Source organism: Anopheles ziemanni, chromosome 3 (genome assembly GCF_943734765.1).
Source record: "Anopheles ziemanni chromosome 3, idAnoZiCoDA_A2_x.2, whole genome shotgun sequence".
Taxonomy (NCBI): Eukaryota; Metazoa; Arthropoda; class Insecta; order Diptera; family Culicidae; genus Anopheles; species Anopheles ziemanni.
In genome coordinates this window covers 27970621-27984075 of record NC_080706.1, presented here as the reverse complement: position 1 = coordinate 27984075, position 13455 = coordinate 27970621, and positions in this window count along the sequence as shown.

The following is a 13455-nucleotide window of genomic DNA, read 5'->3' as shown; positions in this document are numbered from 1 at the left end:
ATTATTTTGCATTCATGCACTGATTGAATCAAAAAGGGAATAAACATGTTCAGAATCAGTTAAACCCTTCGCTTCACCCTAGCTAACAATTATGAAGCAGTAAAAAAGCCCTCAAACCTCACTTGCATCACTTGAGCGACATGCAAATAATAAACTTTGCCAATAAAACACACACGACGGTGATAAATTATCCGTCTCGCCGATGATGAAGCGCTTTCGGTGCATCACTATCGTTGGTCATGATGTGCGGCGCATGATTTATTTTACTGCTCCCGTACGTAGCCGATGCCGGAGCTGATTTCTCCCGGGAAACTGACCGGCCTATAGGAAGCCTATCTGGAGCAAAGGCTGATGCAAAAAACAAAAACAAAAAACAAACGAGCGAAAACAATCCCACCTTCCTGTCGAAGTCGCACAGTTGAAGGGGAAGGTGGTTTTAAATTATTAACAAGTTCTTCATCGGCATTGGCCAGCCTCCAGCTGGCAATTTGCAACAAGATTGAGCAATTTACGATGCACCAAATACACACATATAGACACACACACACAGTTTACGTTGAATCATGAAAATGAAAGCAAAGTTCCTGCTTCACCTTACATCCTGTCCAGGTCGAGTGCACCGGACAAGATTTGCCAAGTTCAAATGATGACTTTCCATCGCGGACTTTCCGTCATCGTCGCCGGGGCTTGACGAAACCATTTGTCACAGAGTCCCACTTTTTCATTTCTCCTGCCACATCACAAACTCACTCGCATACACACACATAGTTCCACCAGCCCAAACGAAAGCACAGGTTCACAGCATCCTCCCATCCATCCACGAGATCGTGCCGCGGCTTCCTGTCCTTCACTTTGCCGTCTCGCGGCAAAAATCTTCTCCCGTACGAAAATGTCATAAAACGTATGCTGTGAATTAGATTCTGGTAATTTTCGTTCGCCCCAAGATACAGATCTCACCACGACTCATTATATCGCCCCGTGCGCCCAACACCGAGAACAGTAGGCATCCGGAGGGCGGGGAGGGCTAAATATTCATAAGGAAATTATTATGAATTATTCACAGGTAATTATAACGATATTAGGCGAACTGATTTTCTCTATCAACACTCTGGGGTCTGGGGCACGGTAAAACATTGAACCTTAAACAATGTGCAGCACGGGAGAGTCGCTACTCCATCTGCTCCGGTGCTACTGGAGAACCTGGGAGGTCCGCGATGCGATGGGTTGAATGTGCCGATATTTGTACGCCTATCAAGTTCGAATTGTTTGGGAAAATGAGGGAAAAAAAGCATCATCGATTCAACCATGCAAAGCAAAAAACAACCCATCGATCGTTCACAGATGTTTCGATTCTTCGATTCGATTTGAGCACAACACGGTTTCTAGCTGCTTCAAGTCTTTACTGTTGCCTTCTTTTATGATTATTGCCGGTGTTTACTTTCTGTCTTCTCCAAATAATGGCTTTCTGCATATGCTTGTAATAAATTAACAATTATTTTGTAACAGAAAATTCTCTTCAAGCCACACCAATGAAATAAAACTGTTAATTTGATTTAAATCAATTAACCACACGTACCACGGTTTCACTTCTAGCAACTAAGCAACTACGAAGAACTTTGCTCGCCGGATAAGCCGCAAGGCATTTCACCAAACGGTGTGTCGGCGCAATCGCACGGGAAGTACAGGAAATAGTTTTCAAACCATCCACAGCGCACTCGGCCCCCAAAGCCCAACCGCGCGCAGAGTGCGAAACGTAATCACAAATAGAAAATCTACCGGATCGGAAGCCGACAGACGCGCAGCAGCACCACCAGGGAAACCACTTGTAAGTGTGCGCACACACGCGGCCACAACGGAGAGATCTACTGCACACGCGGCGGCAATGCGTTCACAAACGTCTTGGCACACAAGCAACTTGTACAAGCCCGAAGATGCGACCGAACCGGACTGCAGTCGGCAAACAACTGAACAGTGATTCGCCGCCCCGGGGAGCTTATCGAGCGACCGGCCGACCTGGCCCGGTCCGACAACGATGATGATGATGATGGCGAGGATGTGGATGACGGTGGGTTCGATCGCGTCTTCCACTTCGCGCACCGGTCGGCGGAAATGATCGGGTGAGTGGCACGAGTTTACGCACGCGGAACCATCAGCCCGCGGGGCACTAAGAGAGTCTTGGGCTCCGGGAGCCTCCGGCTCGAGATGCAGCAGCGGTCCGCTTGATGCATACACGCAGCAGCCGAGAGACGGCATCCACCATGGAGCCTCGGCGAAAAGCCCCACGATCGCCAAGCGGCTCTCCGCCTAACGGGCGGTTGTAAAAGCCATAAGAAAAACCCCAAAGCGCCGACCGATCGCTCCGTTTCCCGAGAGAGTGAGTGATGCACGCGCGGGACAAAAGGCGAAAGAAAGTGAGTTCCACCTAACGAAACCGCGTTCTCTCCGTTAATCTTCGCGAGCCCTTTTCACGCGATCGCGATCGTTGGCAACAAACCGTTGCTCACCTGTTGCAGCAGCAGTTCGTAGGGAACTCGGAAATGTTGGCCCTTCTACAATTCTGCTCGTGCAAACGATCATCAGTACGATTCCAGCCTTTTCCCGGGGGAGAGCACTATCTCACCCGTTGGAAGGCGGGGAAAACGGGAAAGTTTGATCCATGAAGTTCGATGTACGATTATGTCAGATGAGTAACGCATTTCTGGAAGAAGATGCTTCATGCCGGCAAGATATCCCTTAGATATACAACTTAAAACTGAAACGCAAAAAGTATTGTTGATTCACCTCTAAAAGAATAAAAATATAAACTTGTTTACAATGAGAACTTTTAACATTTGAAGATTCAGAATGTTTAAAAAAAATCACATCCATTGAAAAGTCCATTGCAAAATGTACAAAACAATGATTTTTCACTATACAATATTTTTGACAGAAATAAGGTTTATGTTCTATTCTGTTACTCTTGTTATTAGTAGTTATGAGGTAAATAGGAGAAAGTTATGCGAGTTTACCTGTCATTTCAAATATTTTCTTGTTATTGAATTTCAAAACATGATTTTTGGTGGAGCAAGTTAAGTTTGACAAATAAAACAGCATGTAACGATCCGAAAAAAAAGTTCTTTGATGCTGTCGCATTATAAAAATACACGTAGTATTTCATCAGACAAATTTCGAATCCATTTTTGAAAGAACGTTCGAAAAAATCGTAGAGTCAGGCAGACATGTGTTATTAAAAATACAAAGACGATTACGTTATATTATTATCTAAGCTTCATTGCAGGGTTAATCTTAAGTTAATTAACGTATTTATCAAGACTGTATCATATTGTTCGAAGTTTGACTACAAAATCGATAAAAAACCAAAACTTTCCAAAGAGACCCAAAAACTGGTACACTGCTTAAAGTATGGATTACTGGCGGTGAAATCAGAAATGGATCCTGTAAACAGCAGCAATTCAGCTAATTAATTATCATCCATTAACATATGGATATGGGATACCGTTTCTGGTCGAGCTGACTCTAATTTATAATAATTTTCTCCGCGTTTCATTAGTTGACAAATTTATGGCCGACCGATTTGGGAGACCACTATCGTTCGACAATTGCACCGTCACGGGCGGCCGGACAGATGTAATAACGTGTAGTTAAATCTCTTTTTAACAACGCACCACGAAATACATCTCCACCGTTCGCGGATGCTTTTCGCTCACTTCGGCCTTTCTTCACGTCCGATCACGGCCACTCCTGTCCCCGGAGGGTTGCCTTTGCTGCTCTCGGGTGGGCCCGAAACGTGAACGAGGGTCAGTAATGTGGCAGTAACAGTTGCAGAAGAAATGTTTTCACTTTCATTAACAAAACAAATAATTTAAAATTAACCAACCCTTCTCCACTGTTTGTACCGTTTCTTGCTACGATGATTTCTTTTTCTTACACAAACAAACCCAACCCGTATGCCGGTGGTATTGGCCGACCATCCCAGGGAGTTAATATCACTTTAAATGATTGCGCTGTAAAATAATTTTAATTAGCACATTTCCTATGCGTTGGCACCCTCTGATATGTTGTAAACGCAGACAGGCATCCAAAACGAACATTTAGCGTCATTAGCTTCATTCAACAAAAAGAAAGTTAAAATAAATGATTTATCATGGAAGGTGTAAGACAATTGAAATTGCTATGATCTGGCTTATTTAAGTCAAGCAATTTTATTTTGTTTTTTTTAATCGGGAAAACAACGAAATTCAACGTTCTTCGCTTTTATTTTACTATTTTATAGTAAAGCTAATTGTTCATCAAATAACTTAAAACATCTGACTGAAATCTATTGAAACCCCTTTACTGTTTCAGTTCTCGTGGAGAAAATTTTAAAATAAACCAAGATCGATCAAACACTGGAACCAATCAAAATCCTAATTAACCAACCATTCGGTTCGATGCAGCGGTGCAATGATCAACCACTTTCCTATTCCGATTTTCATTTTCCACGAAACCTTTCGTTTCGAGCCTGTATAATGACATTTTTCTGCTCTTTGTGGAACCTTTTCCAACAAAATATAAGGGTGCAAGTATAAGGACGTATTTTTCATCTGCAATTATCATTTTCTGAAAGGGGCAAGACGAAAAACAGCTTTCCCTTTCACTGCTTCACTAACTGCATCTTTTTGTTTCTTTCTTTTTATTACGTCTTCTTGTCCCTTTTGTTACTCAGTACTTTTTTATGATAGGCAACCGTTTTTTTACCAAACGGTGCGAAAAGATAATTTTAATTTTAAAAGGAACCTCCACCAATTCATCCATCGTTCGATTGAATCGTTTAGCTGCTTCAGTTGTTACTATTATTTCGATAAATTAGAAAACCTCCAGCACACTCTTTATTGGACCAGGTTGGGCTGAAGCACACTTTCGGCCGGTAGCATCGGCGATACGCTTAAGCGAGCAATTAAGACACTGCTTGCAGGCAAAGTGCAGTTTACAGGGGGGAAGCTCCTAAGGCGACGAGGAAAACCTATTGAAGTTGAATGTTCGCAAAAAAACATGCTCAATCATTCGCACAGATGGAAATCGAACGTGAAAACTTCCCCGCATTCCACTTTCTGTGATGCTTACTTAAAAACAAACACTATGTTCTTGGTTGTGAAAATAATTCAGTTTTAACCGTCATTTTGTCATACTCCGCTTACCTACATTTTATTATTCCCGTTATATCTTTGACACAGTTTAAAGTTACACCACGTAACACGATTCGGTTTTTTTGAAAATCATTGGAAAAAACGACCCCAAACATTTGTCTTTATTAATCCGTTTATGGTATCGAAGCACAATAAATTCCGATCTCCCATGATAAAGATTGGCACAGATAGAGATTATCGTTTTACAGCGCTAGGTGTCATTAGGTGACACTTTCTCATGGCACATTTCTACCATTAGATACGCATCAACGGCACTTTATGAATGTTTCACTGGACCAACTATCGCCGGACACGTTTATGGCACAGGCTACACGCGCATCGACGGAAAATGATCAACAGCCAAAACACGACAAAAAAAAGCCAGCGAAACACCCCGCACACGGTGCAATATTATTTTAAGTTGAATTTATGATTGCTCGTTCTTTAGGTTGTTGTTGGCGATGGTTTTCTTTGCGAAACCAAAATTTCTACCACACCACCTCGGTCGACCTAGCGTGGCGTCTCCTGTTTTTCCGCGCGGCGCCCATTAATGCCCTCAGCCGGAACAGATGTCCATGGCGGCGAAAAGCAAGCCGTGGCCGGTGAAAAGAAATCGTCCCAAAATAATAAGCGCACACACGTGCGCCCGACAATCGCGGGGAACCGTTTTGCGCGAAAGTGGCCCCCCCCGAACAATTAAGTTCTCCCGTGGTACGCATTTGCATTTCCACCGGACGCCGGATGGACGCAGAGTGGGGAGGGGAGAGGGTGCTTGTAAAATGGCCGGCCGGTTTAATCAGCATGTAGCATCAGCATCGTCCGGGGTCGCGCACGGACATGGCCCGTTTCGTCGCTGGCTCGTGCTCGATCGGGAGAGAAAGATTGGCCACGCAAACGGTAACACCCTCGATCCCGGGTGCCCTTCTGTGATGGAGATCGGCAGATCGGTAGTCATGACCGGAACTGTATGGCAGTGGAACGCTCTAGGAAGAAAGGCACTCAGATCACGATCATTCCACGTTGGAGTAAACACTTTCACTCTCACTAACTTTGACGTTATCTCATTGTAATGTTCCATCTTACCTTAGTTCTGGGGAGTCTGATTGATGATGTAGTATACATGATTAAAATATTTCAAGTCGAATACTTTAACATAAAAATCAAAATAGATATAAAATGAAAAATTTACTTCGATTTCTTGTTAAGCAAAACTGGTACACATTCGAGTAAACAACTTCTACCATCATTTTATTAGTTGCACCGTGCGGCTCTACTTCCTTTTGTACAAAATTTCTAAATAATTCATTTACCTTTAATTTCACGTTAAATGGAGGAAAGTGATTTTCATCACATAATCGGGGGAGCCATAGACAAACGAACAATAGCCCTGCAATCAGCAATATGGCCGGTAAAGTAGGGAAATTCGTAAAACAACGGGCACCAGGTATTGTCTTAGTGGCGTTGGTAGGGGGGTCTCGTTGAAGGAGAAACCTCATGAGTAGCATCATTATGCACGTCGTTTATGCTTTTATTTGCTTGGTGCGCGCAGCAGCTGCTAACCCGGGCTGCGATCGGTTTGAATTGATTTACTTTTACTCTCGTCCGATTGCCACTGCATCTGCAATCACCGATGCAACGACGGCGCGCGTCAAGATGCTACAGTTTAGAGGAATTTCGAAATCGATTCACCCAATCTCTCTTAAGGGGGGCTAAGCAAAACAAGGGATTGATTTGAAAAAAAGGGGTAAAAAGAGGTAGTTGAGTAATGATGTTTATATTGTAATGATGAAATGAACGAAAATTGCTTCGAAACAAATCGATTGCGATCGCGCTGGCGAGATAAACGGTAAGGACCAGTTAGCCACGGTAAACAATCAAAGCCAAACATGCATACATCACACATTAGGCCAAATATGCACACGTACGATAGACTGCAATTTATTTTTCTTTCATCACATGCACGTTTGCCGTTTCTGCAGTCGATCTAAAAGAGAGTGAAAGTCTTGATTGATAACATAACCAACCCGTTGAAAGCAGGGAAGATGTATCTTCGTTACCAGGGGAAAAATCGTTTCTTGTTCACTGCGAGCACCAAGCTCCGAACCGGTTGCACATGGTAGCTTCCAACTTATTTTTTGTGGCATAACAACGAGCAAAACACTTCTTCTCTTGATGATAAACCATTGAACCCTATCTCGAAAAAACCTCCCCACTAATGTTAAATCATCAAAATTAAATCGATTTTTATGAAGCGACTGCGGCTTAAGGTCAGCGAAACGGTTTGCTCAATCAGCTCACCGATAACATCGCGCCATGGGATGAAAAAGCTTTCACTGAATCACTGCATACGCCCAATGAATCATACCGGATGCCGATGGTTACGCGGGCTCGACGTTCCCCCGATGGTTCATCATGCGATGTGTGGCATACACGCCCACCTCAACGTCCAACCCGTGACCCGACTGGACTCGTCAATCCGGAAAGTGAAACAGACTCCAAATTGGCATCGAAAAAAAGAACAACGACAGAAGAGCAAGAAAAACAACCCTCACAGCATTTTCATTTGTGTCCATTTTAGCAAATCGCGTACTGGAGCCTTCTTGTTTGTGTGTGATCCCTAGCTCAGGTAAGGAAGGTAGGGAAAACAACGTACGGCTGAATCGGTTGATCGTACGGTTAAAATCCACCACGTCGTAACGTGCTGCATGCAGGGAAGAGATATTCGTAGAATCTTAACAATGGCCTATTAAGCGACTTATCTCCGGTGGGCTTTTAAAGACCGGGTTCCGCAATGAGACTTTCGCTGACGAAGCACGGTTTTTTTGCAAGCGGAGGAAAAAATGGTAACACGCAGTGCATCACCAAAGGGAGAACCCTCGGGAGTGGGATAAAACTGTAGTAAAAAAATGCAACTAAAACCATAAATCAAGAAACCAGTTCGTTCGCATCATTCGCATTGCATGAAGTTTCAATTTTGTGGGGGTTTTTCATACAACATTTTGAATTGACATTGGTAAGACCTCAGGTAGTTGAAGTACAATGTATTGAAATAAACAAGAAAAGGAACTTCCTACGCGTATGGAGAGGGAAACTGAGTTGACATTGTTTTCTATCCTTTGCTGATGCTGAAATGGACCATGTTAAGTCCACCATTGACGCGATTGTTGGGGAGAGCGATCCAGGAGCTTGTGGCTCCAGACACGACAACAGTCGCCCCGACTGCCAACGAAAGCGTGACCTTCACGAGCGTCCGAGGTCCGTCCAGATGTTCCCTGCCAACGAAAGAAGATGAAGAGCATCTAGGCCACTACGACTACGTGTAGGGATGGCTGGGGTAATATGCGTCTCTGAGGCACCTTTTCCAATTTCTTATGAAAAACGCATTTTGGTCGCGGAAAAAGTTGTCACCCTGCAAGAGTGAACTAAAATACGGTCCCCCCGTGAGTTTGATAGCTTTGACATAAAAAGAATTTTGCTAAACATTTTGAATCATTCAAAATAAAGATTAATAAAAGCATTGTTTCCTTGAATTTCATTTGCTTCCGATAAAATCACAGGAAATTTTTCGAATTCATAAATTGATCCAAATTTTGTTATTTGAGGAGGAATGCATTTTGCCTCACTGTTTTGATACGAATTGCCCCTTTGCTATGGTGCATTTTACCAAAGCGTAGGTGAATTTATCCTTAACCAGATACAGATCTATCAAAAATCGGCTATTTTGGGGGGACATTGAAAAAATCATGATGAAAAAATCATGAAAAAGGCAGAAATTTCCAAACAGGTTACTAGTTTGAACCAATGAACTAGTTTGAATTATTAAAATCAATAATCACTAATAAAGTTCATTGAAAACTCAATAGTTTTACCTACACGTACCTTACGTATTACCTCACGAACCCCTACTGAAAGTCCGTCCTTTTTAGGCGTTGGCGAAAGAAAAACGAATAAACGTCATTTGCTTGCACCGAGTATTTTGCATGCACAACTCTCTCGCATACGCACACGAAGCAATCCGCGTGCAACAATGAAGTGAATGGCGCGTGTATGTCATAACAGTGTGTCATTCAAAGTTTTACGTGCATTATGCAGTCCGCCATTATCGTTCCCGCTCATCGTTCCGCCGTTCGAAGGCGACTTCGTTTCGCTTCGATTTTCCACCGCGTCATACCAGCCAAGGCTGTGCCAATCGCATCCTGCAGCCGAACTCGCAATTGAAACAGCAAGTAGTGCTCTGTACCAGACGAAGATCTTGAAGATTTCCAGCCTCCCAAGCGGAACTGTTTGAGTTTTGCGTTCACCCAGTTTGCTCAAATGCGTTTGCAGAGACGCACGACTCATCGAACAGTCAGCCAGTCGAGTGGTTGGGAAACCGTGGACCCGGTTCAGGCCAAGGTTGCATAACGGCTTTTACCGGGCTGCCACAGGAAGAAGGTCACCACGGTGCGCGGTGTGAAAGATGAGTAAGCCAGCGAAGTTGAGTAACGTATCGGATCGACCGACTCCCCGCTGGTTGCATTTCTGTGTTTATACGACAAGGTTACACGAAGGGATGGGAGGGTCTCTAGAGACATTTTTCATCTGTAAAAAAACATCATGGGTATTCCCAACGGCGGACCAGGATGTGTTACGGATGCACAAGGATTGGGTTTGAAATTCCACAAAAACAGCTGTGATTCATTTAAAGAAATTCAGCGTGATTTGTGGCTCGCAAGTAATTTTATTATTTTTGTCCCATTATGCGTTTAAAAACATGGCAATTAAGCATGCCCCATGGTTGGCCTGACAATGATAGTAAACCACGTTAATTACTTGTTTATTTAATGCTAATTGACGTGTGAAACATAATATAAACAACATTACAATGTTTTTTTAAACGCCTTTTGGTAATGATAATTCACACTAACTTACAAAAAAACAACACATTCTGGGTGGTCCAAGGATCTGTCACCAAAAGGATAGTGTAAGGGAAAGCTTAAGACATCAACAAAAGAAACAAAAAGTTCAAGACCTACCGACAGCACCTGCGAGGAGGGGGGATTGACCGGTCTGGGGGCTGTAAACGTAAACGAAACGAATAAAACGGACACTTCCCATAACGGTCGGCTTCTCCCCTCGGGCTGTTCATTATTTTTGGCCCTTTCCGAAACCAATACCGACACCGTTGCCTTTAATGCACACGATTGACACGTTTGTGCATCGGACGCACAATAAATCGCGATCGGATCGCTTACTTCTTCTTCTGCGTCCTCTGGCGTGGCATTTCCGTTTGTGCGCTTTTCCCGGAACGTGATCCCAATCGCCAGCAGCATCGATCAAGCGGCGAAGAAATAAAAATAAGGTCATTCGAAAAAATGCATCCAAACGAAATTTATTGGATTGGGCATCGCCAGTCGATGGAAATGTGATACCCACTGGAAGCCAACGTTGTGGCAAAGAAAAGTTGTCGGAAAAGAGGAAACTGCAGGAAACAAAAATACACATAAATAACGCACTTGTTGACGAGCGTGGAGACGACTCGTCCGGGATGGAAAACTCATCCCACAAGGTTATCTTTCATGCACGAACTGCCCTTTATTAGCATCTCAATTCGACACCAGGGATGCCACTCGATGCGCCACGCTCGGATGTTCGATCGATGCGAAGCGTTTTATGTGCTTGCGTTGTAATTTTCCAAACTCATCGCGTGTGTTTCGTGTTTCACACATTATCGTGTCCCACAGCAAGTCAAACAGTGCCCGTCCGTGTGAGTGATGCTCCCGTTTTCTCCCTTTCCATTGCGATGCTGCACGGTTTCCGGTCCGCGGTCAATCCAAACGCTCACATCGCCCGACTCGGATCGATATGTGACATTTCCGTTGGAGTATATTAGAGAGCGTAAAAAAGATGTGTTGTGTTGGAAGTTTTACTAAAGGTTAAATCAGTTTTCAATAATTTAGCTTCTTAAATTATCGAAACAGCAAATAACGTTACTTTTCACTTTTAATCATTTTACTTTTTCCATTCCAGAAACGTTCAACATCGCGATCTACGTATCTTTTCAAGGTTAAAAACTAAGCCAAATTTTTCACATCCAAATTAACCTGTCAAACCTCGGGCCGTGGGCTAAAGAATCACTTCCGACACGGCACGATCACCCCCTCTCCCCACCCCACTCCGCAGCTGCGGACAGTGATCAATGAGTTTACTTTCTCGTCAGGCGGATGTTCTCATTACTTTTTTCCACACTGCGTCGACTTTCGGCTGGCCGGTTCCGAATGTCTTCCTCCCGACCGCCAACCGCACCGAGCGGTGCCTCACGCGGCAGCGCCTAATGATATAAAAGTGAAAATCGTCACTCGATCGACAGCGCGTGGCCTATCGAACGGAACCGGGCGGTATGCGTGTATCGCGTGTCTCATAATGGGAGCGGAAAAATTCAATCTTTTTATGACAGTTTGGCAGCCGGTGTCGCATTCGCCGTTCTTCCTGCGCTCCGCACGGTTGGTTTCCGTTCGTTATTTTTACTTTTAATTTCACCGCGAAGCATTCTGCCCGGGTTTCCCTTTCGATTTTACCATTTTTCGGCCGGAGGTTCGTTTCATCTGTCAGCGTTGAGGTCTTCCACTACAATGGGTATCGTTCGCCGAACGAGTAAGCGGTCCCGACCGCATGCCAAGGCGAAATTACCGAACGGTAATGAAAGTTTCCACCAGCAGCATCAGTATGTAAAACGATGTAGAATCACTAGCTACTCATTAGGCAGCATTTGGGGAAAAACGCTTTCCTTCGATGCGCGCCAGTGGGGTGGCGGGAATTCCGGGAGCACGCGGGGTCGCGCGGGGACATTAAACCGGAACATAAAATCAACAAACCATGATTCCCTGTGGAAGAAGGTATTGAAATCCCCCCCGAAAACAAAGCCGAGGAAGAAAACAAACTAAAGGAAGGAGGAAACTTTAAAACGAAACCACTCAGCCACTTCTTTTCCACGTGGTCCACGTGGTTCGTGGAAAGCACCATCGAACACCGATATCAAACCTTTGAAGGGCGCTCGGGCGACAGAGGCTTAATGTAGAGGCAGAAGCCACCCTCCTTGCAGCCGTCAGCATAAGTGTTAGCTCCGAAACAAAAAGATTCATTTTCGTTGCGATGAAAGTGAAGTTTTATCACGTTGTTTGTGTTTTACCCCTGCCGCCATTGAAGATGGATGTGGGGTAGCCTGATTGTTTTTTTTTTGTTTCTCCTCCCGCCCTCCTAATGGCCACCCAATTTCGGGGCCACGGATGGTATCCTCTTCTATCCGCGCAGCATAACAGCATCGGCGTTCGCGCAACACAACCGCATAAGTGAGCATCGTTCGAGACATAACTTTCAGCGTGCTCGTGCCATCGCTGCCGATGCTTCTGAAGAATATCGGACGGGCAGCAAAACCTAGGGGACGGGCCACAGCTTTCACCGTCGTCACACACCGTACCATTGCGAACCGCTCCCCCTCCCGTCCCCATTGACGCCTCTTTCTTCATTAACCGAACCGAGTGTTTTGTTGCTTTTAGCTTCATATTTGGTTTTATGATGCACCGAACAAATACCATCTATCTAGCGCGTGCAATTAGAGAAGATGACGCACGAGCGCATTCACGCACGCAATAAAGGGAAGCGAGGGATTTTTAATGGCGCCTATTTCAAGGGTCACAATGTTAGCTCTTGAGGTGCGTTTGCCATTGTTTGCTTACGTTTTCACGCAGCGGAAACTGTTCCAATGATACTCATTTAACATCTCAAGGAAAGTCGAAGCAGAGAGTGAATTTTAGACATATTCTAATAAATGGTTTATATTTAGTGCTTAAATCCATTTACATTGTATTGTAATATTTTGTTTTGACCAACAAAATATGAACAAATGCATAGCAAAAAGCAAGCATAACCTTCAACAATGCGTAACCTCACTTACAGATAACACAAATGCATTGTTGACTTTAAGTATTCAAATCACAACAGAACGTCCCTCGATGGCCAAGACAAGATTCATGTCAATTTCCAAACCAGTAATTCCATTTCACCACTTAAAACTTTATGCACTGTTTGCGCAGCTACGCATTGCAGTGATTATGTTGATGCAACAGATGTGGACTGGAGACAATGAGGAAACCCTTCAGTTCTTTCCAAAACTACACTGCATGTAACTATTAACATTTCTTACTCTTTCTAATACTGCCTCAGCAGTCACACTTGCTTCCACGCGATTCCTGGGAAAAATTGCCAGTATTGTTATCTGGCTCGGAGATAAAACAACTGCAATACATACAAC